Genomic DNA, 13,515 nt, shown 5'->3' on the forward strand with positions numbered 1-13,515 from the left:
AGCCTATTATATTGAAAAAAATGGATCTTTGCCAAGAAAAGAACTATTATTCAGCCATTACTGTAACTGCACACTTTGTTCTACTGCCACTGTGATGAGTGTTGTAAAATCACTAAGTAGCTGCACAACTGCAGAATGTGTTGCTGAAGACAGACGATACTTATCTCAGGAAAGAAATGATACTGCACTTCGTATAGCAACAGTGATGACTATACAGTGGAAAATTAGAGACTGTCTTGCACAAAACAGTTATTTGTTAACTAAGGAACTTCCTCCCCATAAGGAATCTGACACACTATGCAAATGATGCTGTTTAAATGTGTCTGCTTCCTGTCTCTTGAATTCCTCTACAATTGTTTTATAGATCTCCCAGCACACCTTCAATAAAAAATAACAAACAAAAACAGCCTTCTTAGAAAACATCACTGCAGAGTGAGTAAGCCATCAAATACAATATGGCCAATATTCAAAGCAATTTAAGCAGTCAGGAGAGGCTCCAGCCTGATGCCACCTACCCCCTGATATTCAGCAGCTTTAAACCATGTATTGCCACTGAATGTCATCTCTGGCCACCTATTTAAAAAAAGGCAGGTCAGGGAGGTAGTGTTTGGGAGGAACTGGCAGTTATATGGGTGCCAGTGATATTCAGTGCCTGCCATGGGCTAGTTTTTGGGGGGGGCGAGGGGGGCATTGCCCCCCCTCAAATACAGGGCTGGCGCAACCTGGCTGCAGGCAGCTCTCAGTACGCCCTGCCTGCCCTCAACTTCCCGCAGCCCTCCTCTCTGATCCTGCCGCCCTGCATTTAAACCTTTTATTTTATGTCGCATGAGCGGCAGTGAAAAAAAAAAACAGCACAGCAGGATCACCTCCATTCTTTCCCTTTCCTCTCAGTGTCCTGCCTTCCACAAGGGTGGGACACTGAAAGGGAAGGGAAAGGCTGGAGGTGAGCTTGCTGTGCTGTTTTTTTCATTGCCGTCGCTGTGACTTAAAATAAAACGTTTAAACGAAAGTCGGCAGAAATGGAGAGGAGGCCTGTCGGGAAGCTGAGGGCGGGCAGGTGGGGCTGGGTTGGAACTCAAACTTGGGGACTGAAAATGGGGGGGGGGGGGGGGGCGCTGAGGCAAGTCACTGAACATGGATGGGAGGGGAGAATAGGGAGCAAAGGAGAATCTTTGGACATGAATAGGAGGGGAGGGCAGAGTAGAATCACTGTGCATGGATGGGAGGGGAGGGAAGGAGAGAGAGAGAGAGGAAAAATCGCTGGACATGGATGGGAGGGGAGGGGCAGAGGAGAATCGTTGGACATGGATGGGAGGGGAGGGCAGGGGAGAAAAGAGAAATTGCTGGACATGGAGGGGAGGGAAAGGGAGAGAGGAGAATTGCTGGACATGGATAGATAGATGGATGGAGATGGATGGAGGGCGCATGGTAGAGAGGAAATTTGCTGGATATGGATGTGGATGGATGGAGGAGAGGGCAGGGGAGAGAGGAGAGTTGCTGGACATGGATGGTTGGAGGGGCGGGAAGACAGGAAGGAGACGCACATGGATGGAGGGGAGGGAAGAGAGTGGGAATGCTGTACATGGATGGACTGGAGGGCAGGAAGGAGGAGAAACGTTGGACAAGGATGGAGGGAAGGAAAGACAAAGGAAGGAGATGCACATGGATGGAAGGGAAGGGAGAGAGGAGAAGTGCAGGACATGGATGGAGGGAAGACAGAGAAAATAGATACACATGGATGAAGGGGAGGGGAGAAATGCTGGATATGTATGGAGGGGCACAAATGCAACAGGTAGGGTGGGTATGGACCTGGGTCCGCCTACCTGAAGTGCACTGCACCCACTAAAACTGCTCCAGGGACCTGCATACTGCTATGATGGAGCTGAGTATGGCATCTGAGGCTGGCATAGAGGCTGGTAATCAATATTTTTAAAGATAATTTTTGAGGGTTGGAGGGGGTTAGTGACCACTGGAGGAGTAATGGGAGGTCATCCCCGATTCCCTCCGGTGGTCATCTGGTCATTTCGGCCACCTTTTTGTGCCTTGGTAGTAAGAAAAATGCGACCAGGTGAAAATATCCAAGTGTTCATCAGGGACGTCCTTCTTTTTTTCGATTATGGGTGAAGGACATCCAAGTGTTAGCCACGCTCAAGTCCTGCCTTCAGTACAATTTCAACACGCCCCCTTGAACTTTGGCCGTCCTTGCGATGGAAAGCAGTTGGGGACATCCAAAATCCCTCGCAGCCTTCAAATCCGGGCTAAAGGCCTACCTGTTTGATGCTGCTTTCGACTCTTGACTTGTAACTTTTATCTTATCCTTATGTGTCCTTCTGTCTGTCCTTCCCTTATCCTTTTTGGTCCTGTCTGTTTGTCCTGATTTAGATTGTAAGCTCTTTTGAGCAGGGACTGTCTTTCTTCTTCATGTTCAATTGTAAAGCGCTGCGTACGACTGGTAGCGCTATAAAAGTGATTTATAGTAGTAGTAGTAGAAGACATCCAAAATCAGCTTTCGAATATACTGATTTGGACGTTTCTGTGAGAAGGACGTCCATTTTCCGATTTGTGTCAAAAGATGGGTGTCCTTCTCTTTTGAAAATGAGTCTAAAAATGTGCATCTGAACACAAGCAGGAGAGGATGAAAGAATAGAGGAAATTGCCATTTTTGTATATTACTATATTGTGTAATGGAAGGAAACAGGAAAATTCATATATGATCATAAGTTAGTTTAGGATAAATCATATGATTTAGGAGAAATTAAACTTAGAAAAGTATATATATGAAAACTGAGAAAGGTTTGCTGAGCAGTTTTGGTATTCAGTCTTTGCATATGGCTTTTCTGTGTGACAGCTAAGTGGGTGAATTTATGACAGTTCAAAAGCTGTCCTAATTACATCTGCTTAGCCATGTGGTTTTCATCACTGAATATCTCTGGCACCCATATAATTATTCTTTACCATTAAAGAAGCCCCAACCCCCTCCTGGCCTCCAAAAAAGCCTCCCTCCTTCCTTCCCCTCCCCCAGCCTATGAGAATTAAAGCCATCGACCCACAGAATGAGCCACCTACCCCAACCACCTGTGGTCTAGGAAGGCCCCCGAGCCTACTTCTATCCCTGGTGGTCCTAGTGGGCCATTGAGAGCAGGAACAAAACCCCCTTGCTGCTGGCTTCTTTAAATATCTGCACCAACCTCTAGCAGCAGCTTGCAGTACTTGGACCAACCACAAGGGGTAGGAATAAGAGGACTTCTCTCCTGTTCCCAGTGCTCCTACTAGGACCACCAGGGATACAGGTAAGCTGGGAGGGGGGTGGTACCTAGACCTCAGGGAGCTTATGGTGAGGGGCTCATTTGGGGGTAGGGCTTTCATTCTCAGGCATGGGGAGGCGTTAGGAAAGAGGGGGGATTTTTTAGAGGCTGGGAGGGAGATCATAGCTTCTTTAAAAGGTAAAATATATTTAGCAGGTCCTGGTCAATATTCAGCTGAGGCCCACGAAAATGTCTTATGCGGGCCCCAGCTGAATATTGGCTGGAACCCGTATAGGCACCAGAGGCCATCTTCACCAAATTTGGCCCTTGATATTCAGTGCTGGTGCCTGGAAATGGCCTGGCATTGAATTTTGGGAGATAATCTAGCTGGTGACGGTACACGTTTAATAAAACATTGACCGTCACTGGCTGAATATTGGCTGAAATGTTTATTTCTTTTAGCTTTAGTATATTTTAAAATCTATTTGCTTTAACCCTTGATTTTCATATTTCATTCTGTTTACCCAAACTTACCCGCCTGTTTTTCTAAAGCTTAGCTCTAGTTATCTGCAGCATGGCCCATTTTATTCCTATGGGCCATGCTGCAGATAACTCAAGCTAAGCTTTAGTAAACAACCCTTAGTTCATTTTATTTATTCATTTACTTATTACAAAACTTTCTATACCAATCTAACTGACTAGCAGAGCAGCGTACAGGCTAAAATAAAGGAAAGTAAGAAAGGAACTCCATTATGAGATAGGAAAGCATAACAATCACACCAAGAGTTAAAGAAAGGAAGGAAAAAGGGTCTAAAATAGGTAGGGATTGGTAGGGTATATAAATCAAAAGTTGGTAAAAAGGCAGGATTTTTTAGGAATGTTTAGCTGGTTCTAACAGTCAGACAGTCCAGACAGTTCAGCCTTAAAATTCTTAAAGGAAGTGCTACTTCAAAGAGAAATAGGGAGATTATTCCAGGTATGTGGGGAGAGAAAGGAAAAACAAAACAAAACACTGTGCTGCGTAGATTCCAGATAGGTTAACTTTGGACTGGGTAAAACTAGTCAATGATCATTAATGGACAGAAGGGCTCTAGAAGGGCAGTAAGCAGTAGTCAAACAGGAAAGGTAATCAGGAACAACAATTCAAAAAGCCTTAGAGGTAAGTAAAGCAACTTTGGTTATAATCCATTTTTCAACAGTTAGCCAATGATATTTTTTTCAACAGGGGTAAGATGTGATCTACTACTACTACTACTACTACTTATCATTTCTATAGCACTACTAGATATATGCAGCACTGTACACTTGAACATGAAGAGACAGTCCCTGCTCGACAATGCCATGTACCTGAGACATCAAGGTTGGAGCCAAGTCTTCTCCCCACAAACGAACTGTATACTTCCACTCTTTGCACGTGCCTACACTTTGGGTGCACCTACACTTTAGTGCACCTACACTTTGGGCGCATCTACTCTGATGTCAGACGCCTTCACTTTAAAACCAGTAACTTCTCATAAGTACATAAGTACATACGTAATGCCATACTGGGAAAAGATCAAAGGCCCATCGAGCCCAGCATCCTGTCCCCGACAGCGACCAATCCATGTCAAGGGCACCTGACAAGCTTCCCAAACGTACAAACATTCTATACATGTTATTCCCGAAATTGTGGATTTCCCTACTTCATTGCCTCATCTACAACCTTCTTGGTGTCTGGTGCATTTATCTTTTGCTGTTCTGTCTGACCTGACTAGTGCCTGGACCTGACCACTGCTGGATTGCTGCCTGACTCGACTACTGCCTGGACCTGACCACTTCTGGATCATCGCCTGCCTTGGTTACTGCCTGCTACTGACTTCTGCTCTGCTCTGTCTTTGCCTCCTTCTGTCTGAGCTGAGTACTCTTCCTCGCCTGACTTCCTAAGTCCTGTTGACCACCTGAACCCAGGGGCTCAACCACTGGGGAACAGTGGTTGCCGCAGGTGAAGCATTGGGTTACTGACTGCTGGTTCTTTGATCAGCACAAGGGCTCACTTCTACTCCTGACATTGTGACAGACATAGCTTACAATCTAATTAGGCAGACAAACAGGGCAAATAAGGGATAAGGGAATTAGTAAGGTGGGAATGATAAAACATACATGGTTACTGTACTAGTGAATAGGGGTTAGGAGTTAAAAGCAGCACCAAAAAGGTGGGCTTTTAGCATAGATTTGAAGACGACCAGAGAAGGAGCTTGACGTACTGGCTCAGGAAGTCTATTCCAGACATATGGTGCAGCAGTGGAGGAGAAGGGTACAGATAAGCAGGGCTTTTTTTGTGGCAGTACGCACCAGTATGGCGTACCGGTACCTTTTTTCCTACAAAAAAAGCAGTGCAGATAAGAGAGATTTACCCAATGAACAGAGTTCCCAGGGAGGAGTGTAGAGATAGATAAGAGTGGAGAGGTACTGAGGAGCTGCAGAGTGAATGCACTTGTAAGTCAATAAGAGGAGTTTGAACTGTATGTGGAAATGGATAGGGACCAATGAAGTGACTTGATGAGAGGGCTAATGTGAGCATAGAGACACTGGCGGAATATAAGTCATGCAGCAAAATTTTGAACAGATTGAAGGAGAGAAAGACGTCTTAGTGGGAGACCTGTAAGAAGCAATTTGCAATAGTATAAGTGAGAGGTGATAAGAGTGTGGATAAGGGTTTTGGTTGTGTGCTCAGAAAGGAAAGGACAAATTTTGGTGATATTATAGAGAAAGAAACAACAGGTATTAGCAGTCTGTTGGATATGTGCAGAGAAAGAGAGAGATGAGTCAAAGATAAACCCAAGGTTATGATTTGATGAGACAGGGAGGATGAGAGTGTTATACACAGAAATAGAGAATGGGGGAAGAGGAGAGGTGGGTATAGGAGGAAAGATAAGAAGCTCACTCTTAGTCAGGTTTAGTTTCAGATGGCGGTGAGACATCCAGGAAGCAATGTCAGACAGGCATACTGATACTTGGGCCTGGATTCCTGCTAAAATTTCTGGTGTGGAGAGGAAGATCTGGGAATCATCAGCATAAAGGTGATACTGAAAATAATGAAATGAGATCAGAGCACCAAGGGAAGAAATATAGATGGAAAAAAGAAAAGTTCCCAAGACAGAGTCCTGAGGTATACCAACTGATAGTGGGATAGAAGTGGAGGAGGATCCGCCAAAATGTACATTAAAAGTGCAATGGGAGAGATAAGAAGAAAACCAGGAAAGAACAGAGCCCTGAAATCCAAGTTAGGACAGCATATCAAGGATTAGGTGGTGATCAATAATGTCAAAAGCAGCAGATAGATCGAGAAGGATGAGAATAGAATAGAGACCTTTGGATCTGGCCAGGGACAGGTCATTGGAGACTTTAGCAGGAGCTGTTTCAGTTGAATGAAGAGGGAAAAGCCAGATTGAAGTGGATCAAGAATAGCTTGAGATGAAAGAAAGTCAAGTCAACGGCAGTGAACAGATCATTCCAGTATTTTGGATAGGAAAGGGAGGAGGGAAACAGGGCAATACTTAGAAGGACAGGTTGGGTCTGATTAAGGTTTTTTGAGGAGTCGTGTAACTATGGCATATTTGAAGGCATCAGGAATAGTGTCAGTGGAAAGTGAAAGATTGAGGATATGACAGATAGAAGGGGTGACAGTAGGAGAGATAGTGCAAAGTAGATGGGTGGAAATAGGATCAGATGAACAGGTAGTCAGTTTGGAGGAGGAAAGAAAATGTGCAGTTTCCTATTCAGTGATTTCAGAAAATGAAGGAAAGAAGGCAGGGGTTGAAAGAGGATTGAGTGAATGGACTAAGGGAAGGAGAGGTGGGGGTGACTTGGTTGAGAATTCAAGGTTAGTCTTGTGAACCTTATCATGAAAGTAGTCAGCCAGAGTCTGGGGAGAAAATGAAGTGGGAGTTGGAGGTGAAGGTACTTTGAGGAGAGAGTTCAGTGTGGTAAAGAGATGTCAAGGGTTTGAGCGAAGAGAGTATGTCAGCTGGATGTAGTAGTTCTGTTTGGCAAGTGAAAGAGTAGACTGGAAGGAGGTCAGCAAGAATTTGAAATGTATTAAGTCAGCATGGACACAGGATTTCAGCCAAAGGTGTTTGGTAGATTGGGTACAGGAATGTAGCTAGCAGAATCTAGGAGTTTGGTATGCCTTACAGAATGGGGAATGGGAGGAGCAAGAGTACCCCAGAGAAGAGGAGAGAATAGTATTATAGGAAGAGACAGTCTCATTGACAGAGTTCGATAAAAGTGGTTATCAAAAGGTTTGGAACACTGGAGAAGGGAGTAAAAGAGTCAATAGCCTGAAGATTCCTCAATGTATTGGTGAAGATTGGACGGTAATGGGGAGGAGGGTGTTTAAGTGTAAAAGTTATCAGATGATGGTCAGAGAGGGAAAGAGCTGAGGCACAGAAACTGGAGAGTGAGCAGTTGGAGAAGAAGATAAGATCAAGACAGTGGTCCATTTTTTCTTGCAACCAAGCCTCAAAAGGTTGCACGGACTGACCAGATGACCACTGGAGGGAATCGGGGCTGACCTCCCCTTACTCCCCCAGTGGTCACTAACCCCCTCCTACCATAAAAAACAAGTTTAAAAATACTTTTTGCCAGCCTCTATGCCAGCCTCAAACGCCATATTCAGGTCCATCACAGCAGTATACAGGTCCCTGGAGCAGTTGTAGTGGGTGCAGTGCAGGGGCGTAGCCACGGGTGGGCCTGGATGGGCCTAGGCCCACCCAGTTTGGGTTCAGGCCCACCCAGCAGCAGAAACTGGAGAGTGAGCAGTTGGAGAAGAAGATAAGATCAAGACAGTGGTCCATTTTTTCTTGCAACCAAGCCTCAAAAAGTTGCACGGACTGACCAGATGACCACTGGAGGGAATCGGGGCTGACCTCCCCTTACTCCCCCAGTGGTCACTAACCCCCTCCTACCATAAAAAACAAGTTTAAAAATACTTTTTGCCAGCCTCTATGCCAGCCTCAAACGCCATATTCAGGTCCATCACAGCAGTATACAGGTCCCTGGAGCAGTTGTGGTGGGTGCAGTGCAGGGGCGTAGCCACGGGTGGGCCTGGATGGGCCTAGGCCCACCCAGTTTGGGTTCAGGCCCACCCAGCAGCGGAGCGGAGGGAGCAGGCAGCGCTGATCCTGCATCTGCCTCCTTCCCTCTCACGGCAGCGCTTCCCAGACGCTGCCTACCGCCGCCACGATCTACCTCCTCCCTCTGTCTCACTCTCAACAGCAGCAGTAGTGCTTCAAACACGCTACCTCCTGCTTCTAACCCGGAAGCGTCTCCTCTGCAGAGGAGACGCTTCCGGGTTAGAAGCAGGAGGCAGCGTGTTTGAATCGCGACGCTACCGCTGCTGTTGAGATTGAGACAGAGGGAGGAGGTAGATTGTGGCGGCGGTAGGCAGCGTCTGGGAAGCGCTGCTGTAAGAGAGAGGGTGGGCAGGTGGAATGGGAGGGAAGGATGCATGGGGGGGTGAAGGAGAATCGCTGGACACATGGATGGGAGCGGGAGGGGAGAGAGGAGAGTCATGGGATGGATGGATGGAGGTGGGGGGCAGGGGAGAGAGGAGAATTGCTGGGGATGATGGATGGATGGAGGTGGGGGGCAGGGGAGAGAGGAGAATTGCTGGGGATGATGGATTGAGGTGGGGGTCAGGGGAGAGAGGAGAGTTGCTGGGGATGATGGATGGATGGATGGAGTTGGGGGGCAGGGGAGAGAGGAGAATTGCTGGGGATGATGGATGGATGGATGGAGGTGGGGGGCAGGGGAGAGAGGAGAATTGCTGGGGATGGATGGATGGAGGTGGGGGGCAGGGGAGAGAGGAGAATTGCTGGGGATGATGGATAGATGGATGGAGGTGGGGGGTAGGGGAGAGAGGTGAATTGCTGGGGATGGATGGATGGATGGAGGTGGGGGGCAGGGGAGAGAGGCGAATTGCTGGGAATGGATGGATGGAGGGGCAGGGGCAAGAACAGAATTGCTGGGGATGGATGGATAGGGGCAGGGGAGAGAAGAGAATTGCTGGGTATGGATGGATGGAGGGGAGGGAAGAGGGAAGAGGAAGGTTGCTAGACATGGGTGGATGGAGGGAAAGGCAGGAGAGAGGAGGCTGCTGGATATGGATGGAGGAGAGGGAAGGGAGAGAGAAGAAATGCTGGACATGGATGGAGGGAAGGGAAGAGTGAGGAAGGAGATGAGATGAGGGAAAAGGAAGAGAGGAGAAAATTGCACATGGATGAAGAAAATAGGCAGAAGCTGGATCCACTGGACAGTCAAGTCTACGGAGGACCCAGAGCAAGAAATGAAGAAGAAAGGCAGAAAGTAAAGAAATAAATGGAAAGGAAGCCCTGGAAACGGAGTAAAGAGGACAGATAGCAGCAGAATCAGATACTGGGCCAGTATGATCAGAAAAACAAAGTCACCAAACAGCAAAGGTAGAAAAAAATCATTTTATTTTCATTATAATGATTGGAACATGTCCACTTTGAGAATCAGGTGCTCAACATTAAAAGTTTATATTTATTTACTTATTTATGGCATTTTATCCCACATTAAACATGAATTAGATTGGAACCTGGGATCATTTAATGTTTTTTTTTCCTGGAGAGAGTAATGCATTGCCTCTCCCACCCCCCAGGCTCTCTCCCCGGCTATAGCCAGCTCTGTAATTTTGAGGGGAGGTGCACAGGTGGACGGGGGGGGGGGGGGGCGCAGAGGTGAACCAGGGAGAGAGCCTGTTGTTAAACATTTACCAGCACACCACTGTCTAGTGCCCACCCGGCTACGCCACTGGTGCAGTGTACTTCAGGCAGGCGGACCTGGGGGGGGGGGGTTGGGGGCTCAGCACCTAAGGTAAGGGAGCTATGCACCTGGGAGCAATTTGTGAAGTCCACTGCAGTGCCCCCTAGGGTGCCTGGTTGGTGTCCTGGCATATCAGGGGGACCAGTGCACTATGAATGCTGGCTCCATCCACGACCAAATGGCTTGAATTTGATCATTTCTGAGATGGGCATCCTCGGTTTCCATTATCGCCAAAAACCGGGGACGACTATCTCTAAGGTTGACTTAAATTTCATTATTTGGGCGTCCCCGACCGTATTATCAAAATGAAAGATGGGCGTCCATCTTGTTTAGATAATACGGGTTTCCCCGTCCTTTTACAGGGCTCCCTTAGAGATGGGCGCCCCCTAGGCGGCTAAATGGCAGATGACATTTAATGTGATCAAGTGCAAAGTGATGCATGTGGGAAAGAGGAGCCCGAATTATAGGTACATAATGCAAGGTTCCACATTAGGAGTCACCAACAAAAAAAGGGATCTAGGTGTCGTCGTTGATGATATGTTGAAACCTTCTGCTCAGTGTGCTGCGGTGGTTAAGAAAGCAAATAGAATGTTAGGTATTATTAGGAAAGGAAAACAAAAATGAGGACATTATAATGCCTTTGTATTGCTCCATGGTGAAAACCTACAGTTGTGGTCCTTGTAGTAACTGACCCTTGCAGCAAGTCTGAGACCTGGAACAACATCTGGACACATTAGGCATTGACAAAATCACCATCTGTAAGCTATGAAAGGCTGCACTGCTTGGAACTGCCCACATCCTGTGACAATACCTCTAAAAATCCTAGGCTCTTGCGAGGACTTCATAATTAGAATGCCATACCCAGGCAACAACATCTGGGAAAATATATGGATTCCTAGTCAATAACTACTGGAAATATGAAAGTATGGATAAAGTTATTGAAAATAACCAAGCAAAAGTTTTATGGGACTTAAAAATCTGGTCTGATTAACACCTAGAACATAACATAAGTGCATAAGTACATAAGTATTGCCACACTGGGACAGACCAAAAGTCCATCAAGCCCATCATCTTGTTTCCAACAGTAGCCAATCCAGGTCACAAATACCTGGCAAGATCCCAAAAAAGTTCAATACATTTTATGCTGCTTATCCAGAAATAGCAGTGGATTTTCCCCAAATCAGTTTCATAATAGTCTATGGACTTTTCCTTTAGGAAACTGTCCAGACCTTTTTAAAACACCGCTAAGCGAACCATCTTTACCACATTCTCTGGCAATGAATCCCAGAGTTTAATTACACGTTGAGTGAAGAAAAAGTTTTTCCAATTCGTATTAAATTTACTAATCTGTAATTTCATCGCATGCGCTGTAGTCCTAGTATTTTTGGAAAGAGTAACAAACGATTCATGTTTACCCATTCCACTCCACTCATTATTTTATAGACCTCTATCATATCTCCCCTCAGCCGTCTTTTCTCCAAGCTGAAGAGTCCTAGATGCTTCAGCCTTTCCTCATAGGGAAGTCGTCCCATCCCCTTTATCATTTTCGTCGTCCTTCTTTGTACCTTTTCTAATTCCACTACATCTATTTTGAGATATGGCGACCAGAACTGAATACAATATTCAAGGTGCGGTCGCACCATGGACTGATACAAAGGCATTATAATGTCCTCACTTTTGTTTTCTATTCCTTTCCTAATAATACCTAACATTCTATTTGCTTTCTTAGCCGCTGCAGCACACTGAGCAGAGGGTTTCAACGTATCATCAACAATGACGCCGAGATCCCTTTCTTGGTCGGTGACTCCTAACGTGAACCTTGCATTACGTAGCTATAGTTTGGGGTCCTCTTTCCCACATGCATCACTTTGCACTTGCTCATATTAACACTCCAGACATTACTGTCATTCAAAAGAACCATGCTTGGTTTATTGACATATCCATAGTGAGAGAGAGAAAGTAATTTGGAATATAAAGAATTTGAAAAGGTCACAAAGTACCAAGATTTGCAAACAGCAATTGTGAACATTTGGAAACGATAATCAACAGTGGTACCAATTATCACTGGCACAAGTGCAATACCACAAAGATTCAGAATAAATTTAAGGGGTCCTTTTTCTAATGTATGCTAATGGATTTAGCATGTGCTAATGATTAGTGTGTGCTAAATGATAAGATGATCATTCCTATAGGCATTTTATCATTTAGCGTGCACTAAATCTGTTAGTGCACCTTAGTAAAAGGACCCTTTGGATTGTCTGCAATTGGAACAAATTGCAGCAGCTGTTGGGCTCTGCATATATTTTCAGATACTACCTTCATGATTCCCAAATTCAGATCATGAAGATGAGAACTAGCCAACATTGTGATATACTATCTGTGCATTGTGGATAATAATAATAATAATAATAATAATAATAATAATAAATTATGCATAATACATAACACAAACAAAGATTTGTCTGGTACCACTGGAGAAATTGATCTTCATCCAGAAGCTTAGCTTAAATTTTACGCTATCTGGAAAATTCTTTAGCTTCTGGGTAAATTCTCCAGTGACATCAGGCAAATCTTTGTTTCTGTTATGTGCTATGTATAATATAAATAATAATAACTAAGGCTGAACAAAATATTAGTCATTACTAATGAATGTAGTGTTCCTATGCAACTAAACGTATAGAATGTTAAATCAGACATTAATTTTGCTCAGAAAGGCACACAAAATAAACTGTAATCACTATTAAGCTTTTTTTTAAAGCTACTAGCATTTTGTAGAATGCAAGCAACCACATATTGAAACTGCAAGTTACAGATAAAATAACAAACCAGCTATAACGATGCTATAGGTAGTTAACAGAGGCATGCAACCAATCAGGCAAACTACAGTTTTCCATAGACTGGTCAATTTACTATAGATGTGGAAATGCAATACAGTGCCTACCATAACAGTTAATAAAACAGCACATAATTATCAAACATTGCAGAAACTACATTTTTAGTACTACTTCATTATTGTAATGGTTATTTTCTAAAATATGGAATTACCAACAAATCAGTGCTTCTGGCAGTTTTCCTATTGCTTGTTTAAAATTATTCTTCAGAGAATAAGAATTAAAAAGTCTAATAAAAATGATAAATCTATTGAGAATACAAAAAGAAATGGGGGAAGTATAATATAAAAATTCCATTTTGTGAAACAGTATTTCTGCACTAAATTGTGGACATGCAAACATATATTTAATCACTAATGACATAATGATGGAAATATTCTTACCTCTCATATTAATTTGCATAGTTTACATACTGAACAGTACTGCATGCAACTAGCAAACAGCTACCTTGCTAAACCAGATAGACATATATTTTTCACTAAAAGGGTGAAAAAGAGCATTGACAAAATGAATATTTTAATTACCCATTTATAACAGGGATATTCCTCTGAACC

At 44.5% G+C, this 13,515-nt stretch overlaps 1 protein-coding gene across 1 annotated transcript in view; it reads right to left on the reverse strand.

Moving 5' to 3' along the window:
- Positions 1–13,515, reverse strand: part of CSMD3 (CUB and Sushi multiple domains 3) — a 2,043,988-nt gene that overhangs the window by 1,456,299 nt on the left and 574,174 nt on the right. The gene's annotated exons all lie outside the window — the stretch shown is intronic.

This window comes from Microcaecilia unicolor, chromosome 1, assembly GCF_901765095.1.
Source record: "Microcaecilia unicolor chromosome 1, aMicUni1.1, whole genome shotgun sequence".
Taxonomy (NCBI): Eukaryota; Metazoa; Chordata; class Amphibia; order Gymnophiona; family Siphonopidae; genus Microcaecilia; species Microcaecilia unicolor.